This window comes from Peromyscus eremicus, chromosome 22 (assembly GCF_949786415.1).
Source record: "Peromyscus eremicus chromosome 22, PerEre_H2_v1, whole genome shotgun sequence".
In the NCBI taxonomy this organism is placed as follows: domain Eukaryota; kingdom Metazoa; phylum Chordata; class Mammalia; order Rodentia; family Cricetidae; genus Peromyscus; species Peromyscus eremicus.
Window position 1 is genome coordinate 42,657,813 of NC_081437.1, and position 15,249 is coordinate 42,673,061.

General features: G+C 38.0%; 1 long non-coding RNA gene across 2 annotated transcripts in view; it reads right to left on the bottom strand.

Moving 5' to 3' along the window:
• The window catches only part of LOC131897656 (uncharacterized), an 84,330-nt gene extending 80,801 nt beyond the window's left edge, over nt 1-3,529 (bottom strand). Inside the window, exons 1-2 of one of the 2 annotated variants that reach the window (XR_009375758.1) lie at nt 3,355-3,529; nt 2,501-2,740 (exon numbers count right to left, since the gene is read on the bottom strand). This is a non-coding gene — a long non-coding RNA (uncharacterized LOC131897656). The remainder of the gene's footprint in view (nt 1-2,500; nt 2,741-3,354) is intronic. The other variant, XR_009375759.1, reaches the window with a different exon arrangement.
• Nucleotides 3,530-15,249: the final 11,720 nt, after the last annotated feature.

Genomic DNA, 15,249 nt, shown 5'->3' on the forward strand with positions numbered 1-15,249 from the left:
CTATAGCAGTGGACACATAACTGAATAGAGACAAACTGAATGCTCCTTTATGACTTATGAAACTTGCCATGGAAGGTTTCTAAAACTAAGCAGCATGGAAGATGTGGATTTTACTGGCAATGGTTGTGAGAGGACAGCCTTTTAGTCTTGTCAGAAACCATCCATGTTGTTTCCAGATTGGTAAGTGCCATCTTCCTGGGGCTTATGCCTGTGAGGCTAGGGTCTACTTACAGGATCTTAGCCTCTTGCTTTTCTTTCCAATAACTTGCCTGATTTTTTGTTTCAGGTATATTATGCTTTTCTGTTTGAATTTTGACAATTCTCCTATTCTGTATTCTTTTTAGATTAAAGATCTATAAAGAATAAACCTTCAACATACTTTGATGGCAGATATCTTCACAAAACTGAAATGAAATCATAAATCAGCTTTGTTATGTAAAAATGTAAAACTTTTATTTACCAAAAATGCCCCCAAACCAAAGACACTCACAAGTTAGACAAAGACAACTGCATCTAGCATTTGCAAGATGATATCTAAGCACAAGGACAGAAGTAAATGATGAGATTCTCAGAGACTGAGTGCCAGCTCTGTGCTGACTTTCATCATCATAGTAATAGATACTGTGGGTCTTCAGTTAACCATTCACTACAGCAAGAAAAATATTTGCAAGATTAATAGCTCTTGGATAAACATGGGAATAATAACCATGGGACTCCTCTGGAACCCATCAAACAAAACTTCCCAGGGGGTTCACTGTAGCAACTTTCTATGTAGTAGGATTCATGCTCTGTAGAAGAAAGATGAGCTTGTCTAAGACTTAGCTCTGTGTGGAAAACAACGTACAGCAAAGACTCAAGGCTCAGTAAATAGACTAGCCTTGCTTCTGGGATGGAGCTGCAAAGCCCTATTGACTATCAGAAGACCAGAACCATTAGGAGTGACATTTGGCCAGCGATGTGAGGTGGCTTCCCATTTATTTTAGATAAGTTGAAATCATGCCAATTTGCCTGCATTCTGTTCATTAGCATCCATGATCAGATGAAGTGGCTGTAACCCAGCAACTTGGGTCCCTCAAGTTGACCATTTATTGGTCTTTTATACTCAGAAGATAATGTCTAAGAACTTCAGTGTGGAGGTCATCCACATGCCCCTTGCAATGCAGCCATACAGTCCATCATATAGACAACTTGCACTCAACTCTGTTTGCTTTAATGTTTTATATTCTCAGACATGCTAAGATTTACTTTCCCCACAGAATAGAATACTTCCTAAGAGAACTACTAGTCTCATCCAAGAAAGTCAGAGAGAAGGTGAAGGGACAGGAAAGAAGAAAATTTACTCCTCCAAGCTATATCATGCACTGAAAGAAAAGACAGGTTTTAATTGTCAGGTACTTTCTACAACTTTCATTTTCACTTTATAAGAAAACACAGACAAAAGAAAGTTAGTTCAATAAAATTTTACCTGAAAGTTTGTCTAACAGTCATAAAATAAATCATTCCAACTTAGAAATGAAGAAACTGAATTCTAGAAAGTATAGCAATATGTTTAGAAGGAAAACCTTTTTATGTAGTGTAGGTTTCCAACTAGACAAGATATTTTCAGATATGTGAATGTAGGTATTGATGCATCATTTCAGATGCAGTGAACAGAAGCTGATAAATGACTCTAGAGAGAGGGAAAATGAAGGTTAGGCATAGAAAGAGGGGTAGGTACAATTGTAGACCTGGTATATACATATATGAGGTTATAGTGTAGTGTGGCATAGGTATTAAGTGTAGGTGATAGGTGTAGTACAGATTACATATAAATATAACTGTTGCAAGTACAGCTGTATATGTATATGTATGTACAGATATAAATTAATTCTAGGTGTAGAAACAGATACAGCTATTAGCATAGGTACATGGTTAGATATAGGTAAATTTGTAGAAACAGGTGAGGGAGGTGTGTGTAATGTGTGTGTGTGTGCATGCGTGTTTGTGTATGTAAGTAGGTAGGTATAAATGCAGATACAACTATAAATGAAAATGTAAATGTAAGTTAGATATAGATATAACAGTGGGCATAGGTGTAGATAAGTGTTATTTATAAGTATAGATACATCATCTGTACATATCAGTGCAGGTATGTGGCAGGTCTAGGAATAGGTATAGATAGTATATGTGTAGATGTGGGAGTACAAAGATCTGGCTACGTGTAAGGTAGTACAGGAATAAATGTAATCATAGATACAGGTGTACATATAGTTGCTGCATGTGCATGCATAGTAGTAAGGGTATCTGGGTAAGTTTAGGGTGCTATAGGGGTAGCAATCACAGATATAAATAAGTATAGATGGCATGTGTGTTGGTATGGGGGTTGGCATAGACATTGACATGAATATGAATAGTAGACACAGAACATAGATATGTAGATAAAGTCCTCTTAGAGTTTTTTCATTAACTCAAGAAGGTCCATGTTACCAGGTAGGCTGTCATATAGTTAACAGAGGCACACCTAGGCTGTGGTCCAGTTTGTGTGATGCTGCAGATTTATATCACAGGTTACAGCTGCCTTCATTCTGTTTCAGCAAGGTGTGTTTGTCAGGGATATTTCTGGTCCACATTTTCATCGTAGTGTTATACTCTGTCCCTCTATGGATGTCTTTTGTTGTCTTGGTCCTTGCTGTCCAAATGTCAATAAGGCACGTCCTGTTCAGTATTTCTCTCATTCAATAAGATAAAGACATGAAATACACTGTCATCAAACCAGAGATGACATTAAATGCAAAGTTTAGCAGTCATATAAGAAGTACAATGCTTTGAAATAAGAACAAATTCTAGCAAAATGAAATTTAGCAGGGATAAAACTGATAGTTGAGTTCCCAAACCCAACCTAGCAAGTTGTGCCAGCCACAAAAATGTATCTCACAAGCTTCCAGCTACGGTATGTGATTGAGGACCCTGTTTTTGCATTCTGAAATCTACGTGAGATACTCAAGACAACCTGTAGTGACTCTGGGTTCTTCTGGCAGCTGTGCTGAACCCACTGGAGACTTCATAGCAGCTTCAGATTTCTCTCTCTCTCTCTCTCTCCCCCCTCTCTCTCTCTCTGTTCCCCCCCCCTCTCTCTCTCATCTCTTCTACTTCATTAATCTCTTTGCTTCTGGTCTGAGAGTTCTGAGTCAGATTTCTCCTCACTGTTTTATTAATTTTAGATATATTCTCTTCATTAAAACAAAATTAGAAAACACATATAATTCGATTCTGTCTTGACACATACTTCTTAGACAACCTGGACTAAGCTTAAAGGTGAAAATTTAAACAATATACACATGTGAACAGAACCACACTTGTACAAACTGTGCTTACTTCGTGATTTTGTACTGTCCTCAGTGGATTACAGATAGGTCTCCACAAGTGTTCACCTCAATACAGATTTGACCTACTGTATACCAGGCTCTGTGGTGGCTCAGGTGATGCTGAGAATATCTGCTGAAGCTCCCTTTTTGTGGCTGAGTGGAATTCTAGTTCTGCTATCTCTATGACAACCTTACCAAGCAAGAGAGTTGCCTCTGGCTGAATAGAACTGTACTTCTTAATACATGCACCTTGGGTGTTTCTGGAAAGAGAGGGGGTGATAATAAAGAATTGTGTCCTAAGAGAAAGGAAAGGGAGAATTGGAGAGGAGATTTTATTCATTATCTTTGAAAGTGGAAAAAGCAAATGGAAATTCCAGGAAAAATAATGAGCTGTTAAAACGGGGAAGGTTCAATGGGGCTTAGGCAGTTCTATCAGGGCTGTCTCAGGAGGAACATCTGGTATGAAAGCATTAAAACATGCTAATGGATGCATGGACAAAGAAACAAACTGTTGCAAATTCAAACATGAAATCAACAATTGTCTGGGACCAAAACCATGTCTTTTAGCCACTAAAAAAAATCCATGTTAAGGACTTAAAGTTATCTGTATAGATAGGCTAATTTTATTACAGTATAGAAGAAATAATAAACTAATACAGATGGTAAATTCTCAATTTTTTTAAAAGTATTTTATGTGGTTTTAGTTAAGCATATCTCTAAAAATAATGTGTGTGGGTATTTGATTAACAGTTAAATTACGTATGCCTAGCTAGAAATCCAAACCTTGGTATTCACTGGCATAACTACATTATATTATTTCAATGTTATTCTATAATATGAGAAATTATGTTACTCAAGAAAATTCAACAAAACACTGCTGAGTCTATATGCCATGGCATGGGCCCTACTCATGAATTCAGGATGTAAGGGGCTGGTATCACCCCTGACTACAAGGCTTGGGTTCTGGAGAGGAGAACACCCACCAGGATGTTAGGACACATGACCAATGTTAGAGATACAGATCAAAAGAATATTTTGCTGTGGTGTGCAAGAGACCTCACCATGAAGAGGATTTGAGCTGGTTTGTAAAAGCTAAAAGACCAATAAAGGCAACTATCTCACCTCTGTTATTGTTTCTGGCCCTCCCACAGCTATGGAAAGTGTAGCATTTGCCCACCTACCTCAGATCAGTTGGTCTTGGAAACTCTGGATTAGGTGATCTTTAGAAGATCCCATGTTCCTATAGCAAGCTGTATCATAATATTTAGGTGAAACTAACTAGCACTGAACCCACAGAATGTTGTGCTTGGCATAAATCAGATTTGTGGATGTTTTCTGTATTGATTCATGCACTGAAACAAATATTATCAGCCAAGCTTTAATAAGAATGGAAACAATTCCTCAGAAGCCAAGTCCACTGAGGTAGTAGAGTCTGAACATGAGTCCAGGTCTCAACACTCAAGAATTCAACTACATAATAAATGGCCCAAGCACTTACCATAACAAGGGCAAGAATACTCTATAAACACATATAAGTATGTCTGTTGCAATTGTCACCCATTCCAATGGGACATGACTGGAAGTCAGTCATGGTGGCCATTCAGTAATAAGTATTCAGGCTCATAGTAGTTTCCTCATTCAAGCGTTTTCAGCCTTACATTTTCATTCTATAAATGAATACTAATCATGTCCCAGGTACCAGGAGATAGTGGAAAGGAAAGAGAAGACATGAAGGGTGAAGAATAAGTCTAAGCATCTAGTTCCTCCAAAAAGGCTGGCCTGTGACAATATCTCAATTCACACTTCCCAAAATAAACAAGCCTATTGGACAGAAATATAACTATACTGGGATTACAGTACTTATAGCATTATGCTTAACATGCTTTGACTTCATTTTAGTCATTCTCTTCAAAACAACTTTTTCACTAAGTAACTCTTATTTTTTAGCATGTGACATTATAATTCTAATCTTCCCTTAACTGACATTCAAGGACATGCTATGGCATGTAAAGTTAGTGATGAAAGACAGTTACTAAACATAACATGTGTGACTCGATCATGAAACTGAGTCATGGGTGAAAGAAGCAAGAGGAACAGAAAAAAGGGGAATTATATACGATCACAGATAGTGGGGATGAAGATCATAGATGATCTATCTGGAAGTCATGGAGGAGAAGGTGGTGGTTGTGGATGGTGTGGATAGAGGTGGTAGATGGTGAGGATGGAGGTGGTAGATGGTAAGGATAAAGGTGGTAAGTAGTAAAGATCAAAGTGGTGAATATTGAGGATAGACACGGTAGGTGGTGTGGTTTGAGCTCATTGACTAAGCAGTTAAGTTCATGGATAATGGACTAAGCATCGAGTTTTGACAAGCACAGTTTTTCTTGAAGACTGAGTTGTTCTTTTTTTGATTATAGAAGTCACTCATTTTTGGTCAAAGAAATAGTAATGATGACCATAGTCATTAAGTTCAGAGCATACACAGGGTCAGGTCCTGATTTCTGTTGATCATATCAAGGTGAGGTTCTAATCATTGAAAGTAATTGGGTACCTCAACACAGTATGGTAGTCTTTGGCCCCTTGAATGTGATAGAGAGTGGCAGAACTAAACAGTATAGAGAAATTCACTGAGCCTGATATAATGACTGGCTTCTTGTGGGGGAAAAAAAGTGAGAAAGAAATCAGATATGAGGCTCCAATAGCTAGCTCCAAATGCCCAAAGTTCTTTCTTGGATAACAATAAGTTACTGTATGCTCCACAGCTATAGGGATGGAAGTGGGAACAGCATTTTAGAATTTCAAAAAAGCAGATATTAACAGGGCCTACTAGTGTAACTCTATAATCTTAGCTTCCAGGAAGGCTGAGACAAAAGGGCAAAAAGTTCAAGGTCTGGGCTACTTAAGGAAACCATGTTAGGAAAAAAGTAAAAAAAAAAAAAAAAAAAAGGACTGGGATGAAAATATGACTCAGTGATAGAATACTTGCATACCATGAGTGAAGCCATAGGTTCAAACACAAGTATCACAAAAAAAAAGAAGAAAGGAAGATAAAGGGAAGGAATACAGATGTACAGAGAGTGTGGTAGAGAATCACCAAGAAATGAGAGTTGTTTGACATTGAAAGTGCTTGGCACAACCTCAGCTTCCCTAGCTTGATCTATAGAGGGATGATCTTAATAGCATATATAGAGGGATGATCTTAATAGCATGAACACCAGGCAATCCATTCTCAACAACAAGCTTGTCTGTGTCCACAGTGTATCCATAGATACATAGACAAATATCTACTGGTACCCTACTTCAGTACACCTGGAAAAAAACAGAGTATTGATAGCACAAATGACCCCATAGGCAGTATATATCCAAATAAAATTACAGTACATTAAAGCTCCCTCAGGCTCTAGAGAGCCTGGGAAGAGCATAGAAATGTTGGTATGGTGCATTTTGTATCCACTAATATCTGGGCCTTGGGTTCTTTATCAGTAAAAAAGGTGATATATGCTAGGCAGCACTAGATTGTGAGGACAAGCTAAGGACATGTGAGATCATGTCTTTAAATGAATGCTTGTGCATTATACATGTGAAGTCTATAACCATCCTGTCACACCAAGCTACCAAGTAATAGAGCTTATCTGTCTCTATTACATCTTAGTCCGAGGGGACCAGGTGAGGGTCTTGGCCAGAGCAAGCACTTGCTATAAAAATCTGGTTTACTGAAGTGCAAATGGGCACACACTTTCCCATTTCATATTTGAAGAGGCTGTGCCTGAGATGAAAACAACATGCCCTATTCTGAGATAAGAAACACCCTTTCTGGATCCCCCACTCTGGAACAGACCATTGAAACAGAAAGCCAAACCACTCAAGCCCTTCCTGATGCATACTCTGTACTGTGGTTCCTCCAGGCAAAGCTTTTGATTTTCTTTGGTTTTGTGAGTTTTATTTATTATTGGGCTGAGTAACTTAGCTTCATGAAGCTAATTCTTCAACATGTTACAGTTCATAGAAGGGGCACATCTGGAGTAAAATTTTGAATCTATCTGAATCCATATGCTTTAAAAGTTGCTTGTGACTACTCTAGGTCTTTTGCCTGAAGTTATGCAGTATTTTCAGATCCAAAAGCAAGTATGATGAGTTAGCTTCATAATTTGCCTCAGTCTGAAAATCTTATCTTTGAGCAGAGGTTCTCAACCTGTGGGTTGTGAACCTTTTTGTGGATGGGAAAGTCAAATGACCCTTTCACAGGGGTCTCCTAAGACCACCAGAAAACACAGATATTATGATTCATAACAGTAGGAAAATTACAATTAAGAAGTAACAATGAAAATAATTTTATGGTTGGGGATCACCACAACTCGAGGAACTTTAAGGGTTGCAGCATTAAGAAGGTTGAGAACAACTGTCTTAGAGGTCTACACAGCTCCTAGAGTCATTTAATTATGTTTTAAGAGTGAGTAGTGGTATTTTAATAAGAATTTAATACTCGAATGAGAATATAAGATTGGAGGTCAAAGACACACATTCAGACTCCAGAAACTTTCCAAACTTATTGGTAAGTCATTGAAGTATCCCAGGCTAACCATTCTACAACAGAGCATTTACAAGGATTTTTCTTGAACTATTCAGAAGAAATGGGAATTCAAAATACAAACCTTCAGCTGTCTAGAAATTCTTTCCATGACTAAGAACCCTTTCCTCTGAATTGGGTCATCTGGCAGAGCTTCTACAATATAAACTTCCTTACAATATTAAAACAACAATAGTTAGATACGGTGATGCACACCTGTAGTCCCACTGCTTCAGAGGGGGAAGCAAGAGCATCAGGAATTCAAAGTTGTCCTCAGCTACATAAAGAATTTGAGGCTTGACTAAGCTACAATAGGAACCTGAATGACAAAGGCTAAATCCTATGTGATCAATACAAATCGAGAATGATTTCCTCAGTGATGACTGAAATAAGAAGTCTAGAGTTGAATGGTTTCTGCAAGCTGAAGAACAGGCTCATCAGCAATCTAGAGATACAGCAGTCAACCCACAAGACCCAGAATTAGCCTGCCACATTTCTGTCTGGTTTAATTTCTAGAATTTCTCTTTTAATAGATAAAGAAATATTCCCATAGATCATAGATAAAGAATTCCTTCTGTATCCATTGACTTCTAATCTTGCAGTAGTAAGTTTTACTAGTCTTAAGATTTTCTAAATTTATTTTGTTTGTGTTTCTTTTCATCAAAGAAGACTAAAAGAAATGAATGAATTTCTGGATTCATTCAAATCATCAAGATTAAACTAAGTAGAGATCAATAGCTTAAAGAGATTCAAAACAATGAGGATATGAAAGAGTGATAAAATGTCTTCCAACTAAAAAAAGCTCAGGTCCAGATGGATTCACAGAAGAATTCTACCAGATTTTCAAAGAAGATCTACAAATAATATTTTTATATTGTTTTAAAGATTAGAAACAGAAGTTGCACTTTAAAACTCCTTCTGTGAAGCCAGCATTACTCTAACACCAAACTAAGTAAAGACACAACAACAACAAAAAGAAAACTACAGGTCAACACACTTCATCAATCTAAATGCACAAGTACTCAATAAAATACAAACTAAATACAGGCATGTATTAAAAGATTATACACCACGACCAAGTAAGCTTTATCCTTAAGGTACAGGGATGGCTCAACATATATAAGTCAATAAATCGCATAAATGGGCTGAAGCATGTATAGTAGCATGGGTCCCTGTACTAATCCATTTCAGAACTCCTAGAGCCTAGCACTTTCTAGATCAGATGACTTTTATGGTCCTTAAGTTGTGTTTACTTCACTTAGTTGTTACACTAGGGCTATTTCCGTGGGGCACATACCAGAACCACATGCCAGATGTGCACTCATTTGAGTTTGATTGTCGTCTATCGCTCCTTCTAGGGCATCAGACAACAGAAGACCCTGTAGGAGTAATGTGGGTGGGTATGAAGACAAGAGTTAGTGGGAGGGTGCTGGCCATGTAGAGTGCTGTTCTGCTTTGGCAAGAAATCCTACATCTGAACTGTTGACAAGAGCCAGAGCAGCTGAGTCAAGGACAGGATGCATAAGGCTACAGTCCCTTTCCACAAGTCTGACACAGAAGAATTCTTAACATCGTCCTTGACTAGGATGGAGGATACATACAGGCAGGGAGATGCCAGCTGAAGGAAAATAATTTCAGTAAGAAACAAGAGAGTAAGCATTCCTAGTATTACTGTCTATCTTGAAATAATTTAACCCTAAACAAGAAAGGACATTAAAATAGTCAAGCATTCTCCATACCAATTTCTAGAGTGGCTGTTGGCATTCCCACCACCAGTAAATTTGACACCCTCTTTCTCCACAACTTCAACATATTTTTTCTTAGTTATTTTGTTGACCTTAATAATTCTGAGATGAGATGAAATCTCAAAGTTGTTTTAATTCACACTTCCCTGATTGCTTAGGATGATGAACATTTTTTGAGGTATTTCTCATTCAGTTTTTATTTCTTCTATAGAGAACTCTCTGTTTAGATCCCTAGTCTATTTTTTAATTGTGTCTACTCTTTCCTTGATTCTTTGGGTTTTATTTTATTTCTTTGTATATTCTGGATATTAATCCTTTGTCAGATGTATGTCTGGTAAAGATTATTTCTCATTCTGTGTATTTCTTCTCCATAAATTAATTGTATCCGTAGCTGAACAGAAGCTGTTTTGTTTTATGACATCCCAGTTGTCAGTTGTTGATCTTAATTCCTTGGCAAATGGAGTCTTTGGCTAAGCCTAAAGGCCTCAACATCTTACTCCACAGAAACGTGTTCAGCAAAGTTCATTACTGCCCATTCGCAATAGACAGAAAATGTAAACAATCTAAATTTCCTTCAGCAGATAAATGGATAATGAAACTGTGGTATATCTACACAATGAAATACTATTCAGCTATAAAAAATGATAAAGTTTGAAGGTAAATGGATGAACCTAGAAATGATTATATCTAATAAGATAACCTAGACCCAGAAAGATGAACTCTATGTGTTCTGTATCATCTGTGGTTCCTAGCTCCAAATGTATAACATGGAGTAAACATAGAAATGAGAAAAGTATAATGGGGCCATATCTGTGAGGAGTCTGAAGGAGAATAGCATGATATAGGTGATATAAAGTGGGAAGTGGGAAAATGGTGGGGAGACTCCAACTGGGAAGGACAAAAGGAAGTCAAAACAGAGGAGGGATGAGGGGGAAATAACATAAAGATTATTTGATAAAGCCCCAAAGAATCTTATATTTACCTAAGCTAATACATAATACATTTAAATGTACATACACAGACATAGACACAAACACAGACATACACACACACAAACACACACATACACACACACACACACACACACCTTAAGAAAGTTATTTGGCATGACGATGCTCTCAAAGAACCATAGATTAACAAAAACCCAGTACCAGGCTCTAGAAACCTCCTTTTAAATGTTTTGTCAGAGTAGTCCAAGTGACTCACAAAATAGTATAGATTACAAGTGTAGCCCTTGGATTTCCCCCAGAAGTTGAAGGTGAGACCCTATTGCTAAAAACACTGCATACTTAGGACATAGGGCTCAGATGATTTGGGCTGTCTCTGACCTAAAAGCCTCTTTCCTGTGGTCTACATTCCATGATTCCAGAAAGTATTTGCAAGTTGCCAAGGGAGGGAAACAAACAGCAGCAAAACCTATGAACCAAAGCAATGATGAGCATTACAAAATATAAAGATGTAATAAGGGTCACTCACCTGTCAGTGGCAACCAACAATTACAAATGGGATTTAAGGCTCATTCAAGAAAAGGGAAATCATACTCAGAACTGGAAACTTAACCGGATTCCCATGGCTAGTTAGGTCATGGACCTTAGAAAAGAATCTACTACCCTCACTTTTGCTAGACCAGCACAATTCCTTAGTACATTCTATATCTTATCCTTATACTCACAGATTATGTAACTACCACCTCTCATCAAAGAAGCCTCTTTTTACAGAAAATGGAGACCATCACAGAAAACCACAACTGGACACCAAGTTGTGGGGAGTCTACCCTCATGGATGTATTTACATCACAGCTCTTGCATATATAGCTCAGGCAACATTTTTGAAGAGGGAGCAGAAAGATTATAAGAGCCAGAATACCAGGAAGTCTGCTATGAGACAATCTCCCCTAGAAATGGATGCATGAATGAGACTGGAACAATGGCAATAGCCCTGGATGTGTTAACATGGAAGGGGAACTAACTTTTTCATGGGGTCCCATTCCTGGACAGAGAACTGCTGCCAGAAGAATTAGCTGCAGCCAGGTGAACTCTCTTATTGGTTGTCCATTGTAAAGTGATCAGCCTTGACATCATAACAAGCAAAACCTGACTCAGCAGTTGTATATATATATATATATATATATATATATATATATATATATATATATATATATACATACGTACAATAATCAAAAAGTGGCTATCAACTTGAGAAGTGGGGAAAATAAGGGAGTTCAAAAGAGGGTAGCTGGGAAGGGCTGGAGAGAGGAAAGGGGTAGTGATATAATTCTGTTTCAATTAAAATCATATATATAATATATATTGAAATAGAATCTCTCTATTTACTCCTGGCTAGTCTGGAACTCACTATGTAGACCAGACTGGCCTAGAACTAAAGTGATCCACCTGCTTCTGCCTCTCAAGTGTTGGGGTTAAAGGCATGTGTTAGCATATCTGGCTAAAATCATATTTAATATATATATTTATATATATATAACTTTATATATATATATAAGTTAAAATTAGTTAGGCAGAAAAATTATGAAGCCATGTGTACCAATTACAGCTGAGAGAGGAAGAATGAAGGAAGTGGTCTCAATTCAAAAATATATATAAAGGTTTTTTTTGTTTTTTGTCTTGTTTTGTTTTTCCATCTATAATGACTTTATTTCCAAATAATGTCCAATTCTGAGATGTCAGGTTCAGATTTCAACATAGGAATTTGTTGTACATTGAGAGATTCAATTCAATCCAAATACCACCTAATATGAATTTCAAAGTTAAATAAGTTATCTTCTATAAGGAACTTGAAATGGTGTCTCACATTTAGGTTTCACTATGTGTTAGACAGTGACAGGCTGAATAAAAAAGCTCCCAGGGTAGGGGAATATGTTGAGATACAGTTGGTTTTCAGCTATCAATTGTAGTCAAAATTTTTCTCAGGTCTTGCCTGGCCCCATGGTCCCACATTCCTCTAGTCCTGCCCAGCCCCACAGTCCCTTGGCAGCTCACTTGGAGGCTTAATATTATTTACAAACTATGTGGTCTATGGCAGACCTCTTGCCAGCTAGCTCTTATATCTTAAATTAACTCATTTCTTTTTTTATTTTATTTTTTTTAATCAAGAAATTTTCTACTCATTACTGTTATCCACAGTACCCCCCTCCTCCCTTCTCCTACCCCTCCCAGCCCTCTTTCCCAAGCCACCTCGCGTCTCCACATCCCCAAAATCAAGGTTTCCCATGGGGAGTCAGCAGAGCCCAGCTCACTGAGCCTAGGTAGGTCCAAGCTCCTTCCCACTGCACCAAGGCTGTGCAAGGTGTCACACCATAGGCACTGGATTCCCAGAAGCCTGCCCATGCACCAGGGACAGATCCCAATCCCCCTGCCTGGGTGCCTCCTAAACAGTTCGAGCCAAACAGTCGTCTTCCATGTCCAGAGGGCCTAGTAACAGATCTGGGTCAAGAGCAGGGAAATTACAGTCATAAAGGCAGATTGGGAAATGACAGTGTTAAGCTCTTGGGAGCAGCCACTCAGGCCAATAAGGAATGCACATGGAAAAACAGAAGAAGGAAAAATATGCTTCCACACAGAGAACAAGGGTGTGGTCCCTCTTGCCTTATGATGGTTTTCTTGGAAAAAGTAGGTGTTTAGTAACCTGTTGTTAAAGAAATGAAAATGTGACTGATGATGTCATCCTACTCCTATACACATATCTCACAGAAAGCTCCAGACAACAGGTTCCCCAGAATGTCTTAAGCAACTCAACATTGTGAACACACCCAGGCCCCTGACTTCCAACACAGAATACCAGACAGCCACAAGATGAAATCCTTAGTGCCAGAAAGTAGCTCCAAGGAGGCTGTGGGCTCCCATCCCTTCCCTCTCTACCTTCTCTTTTCAAGGCCAGTTGATCCTGTTGCTCTGTTTCTCTAAAAGTCAAACAATAGCTGTCCATAGCTCTCAAGTGCAACAGCCTATAGATTCTAGATGTTCACTGAGGCCAAGATGACCCCATTAGGTTCCATGAGAGAGTGCACAACATTTGCTATAGGTGGATCTCAACTTAAGTGTTTCCAAGGTATACTCACCCAAGGTTACTGGAAGATAGAAGGGACTTTTTATGCAATACAAACTTCTAATAGTTTGAAAATTAAAATTAAAATTAAAAATTTCAAAATAGTAAGAGATGCATTAAGTGATATGTTTGTCTAAACTCTGTAATAGCTTTCACCAAAGATATACCCTTTTTGTCCTGTTCCTACTGGGGATGACTACTTCTGTTGATCTGTATTTATAACAGAAATTCTACAAGAGTGAATTCTACACCTGATCACAAATCATTCCATCAGAAAACCCCAAGGCAAAGATGTGGAAGCCACAAATATAATGGATCTCTGTAGGGTGGCAAAGAAGCTGAATTTGAATAAGGATGCAGGAACAAGTAGATTGCAGCTTAGAGACACACTCCAAGTAAACTGGCAGGCTACTTGGAGATAGACATATATTAACCACCTTCTGGTAACCTCTCTAGTATTCATCTAAAAACCAATGTGTGCTTCAAAGATTTTTTTTTACTTAATCTATGCATAACAGAGCTTTACAGAAATGAAAGCAGAGGCTGTTAGGATGTGGGAATCTTCCCATGTTCATTTAATGTTTGAAAATGTGATAACTATCTCCACATCTAGCTACAGAATCATCTTCTTAGTTCTGCTTTGCTCAACTCCTTTGTAATAGCTCCATTGGAAACAGAATGCAATAAACTCAAGGATAAAGAAAGGTCCAATAATTGACTCATTCTCATCTTTCCAGTTACCTAAGAACAGTTTTAATGAGGCCTACATTTGGACTATTTCACACCACTGACAAAACAAAGACTGTTAGTAGAGGGAGGCCATCACAAGAACTCTTAAAGAACAATGCAAACTTGGGGCAACTTCTATATATCAGTGGCACTGATTTCATTTAAAACATAAAAAATTAGGTTCCTACAATGTGCTCAGTATGTATAATATAAAAACAATTATATTAGCAAAGAACTTTTTTCATTTTGATGTGAGAAGTTATTGTAGTTCAGATTTCCTGTGCTGGGATGTCCTTCAGAGGAAGCCCTGTGTGTTAGCACCCCATCGTGTGGTAATGGGACATATTTGAGACTCTTTGAAGGTAGAGGCTAGTGGGTGGTCCTTAAGTCATTTGGAATGCATCCTTAAAGGGAATTGTGGCACCATAGTCTCTTCCTCTCTTTTGCCTCTTGGCTACAAGTTGAGCAGCTTTGCCCTAGCTTTGACTCACCCCAGACCCAGAGTAATAGGGCTAACTGATCATGACTGAACTTCTAAAATATGAGCCAAAATAAACCCTTTCTCTTTATAGTTTACTTATCTCAGACATTATTTCATGGTGGTGAAGGAAAGCTAGCTAATACAGAAGTTACATATTGTTCCAAGTTCATATGCCTTAAAATAGTAAATTAATCATGTGAGAAAATAAAATAATACCTTAAATAAACAGGTAAAAAATGCTAGCCCAAGGACTGTCCTATAGTAAATTCCACTATTTTTACCAAAATATATTCACTATGATCAGACCTCACTCTTGAA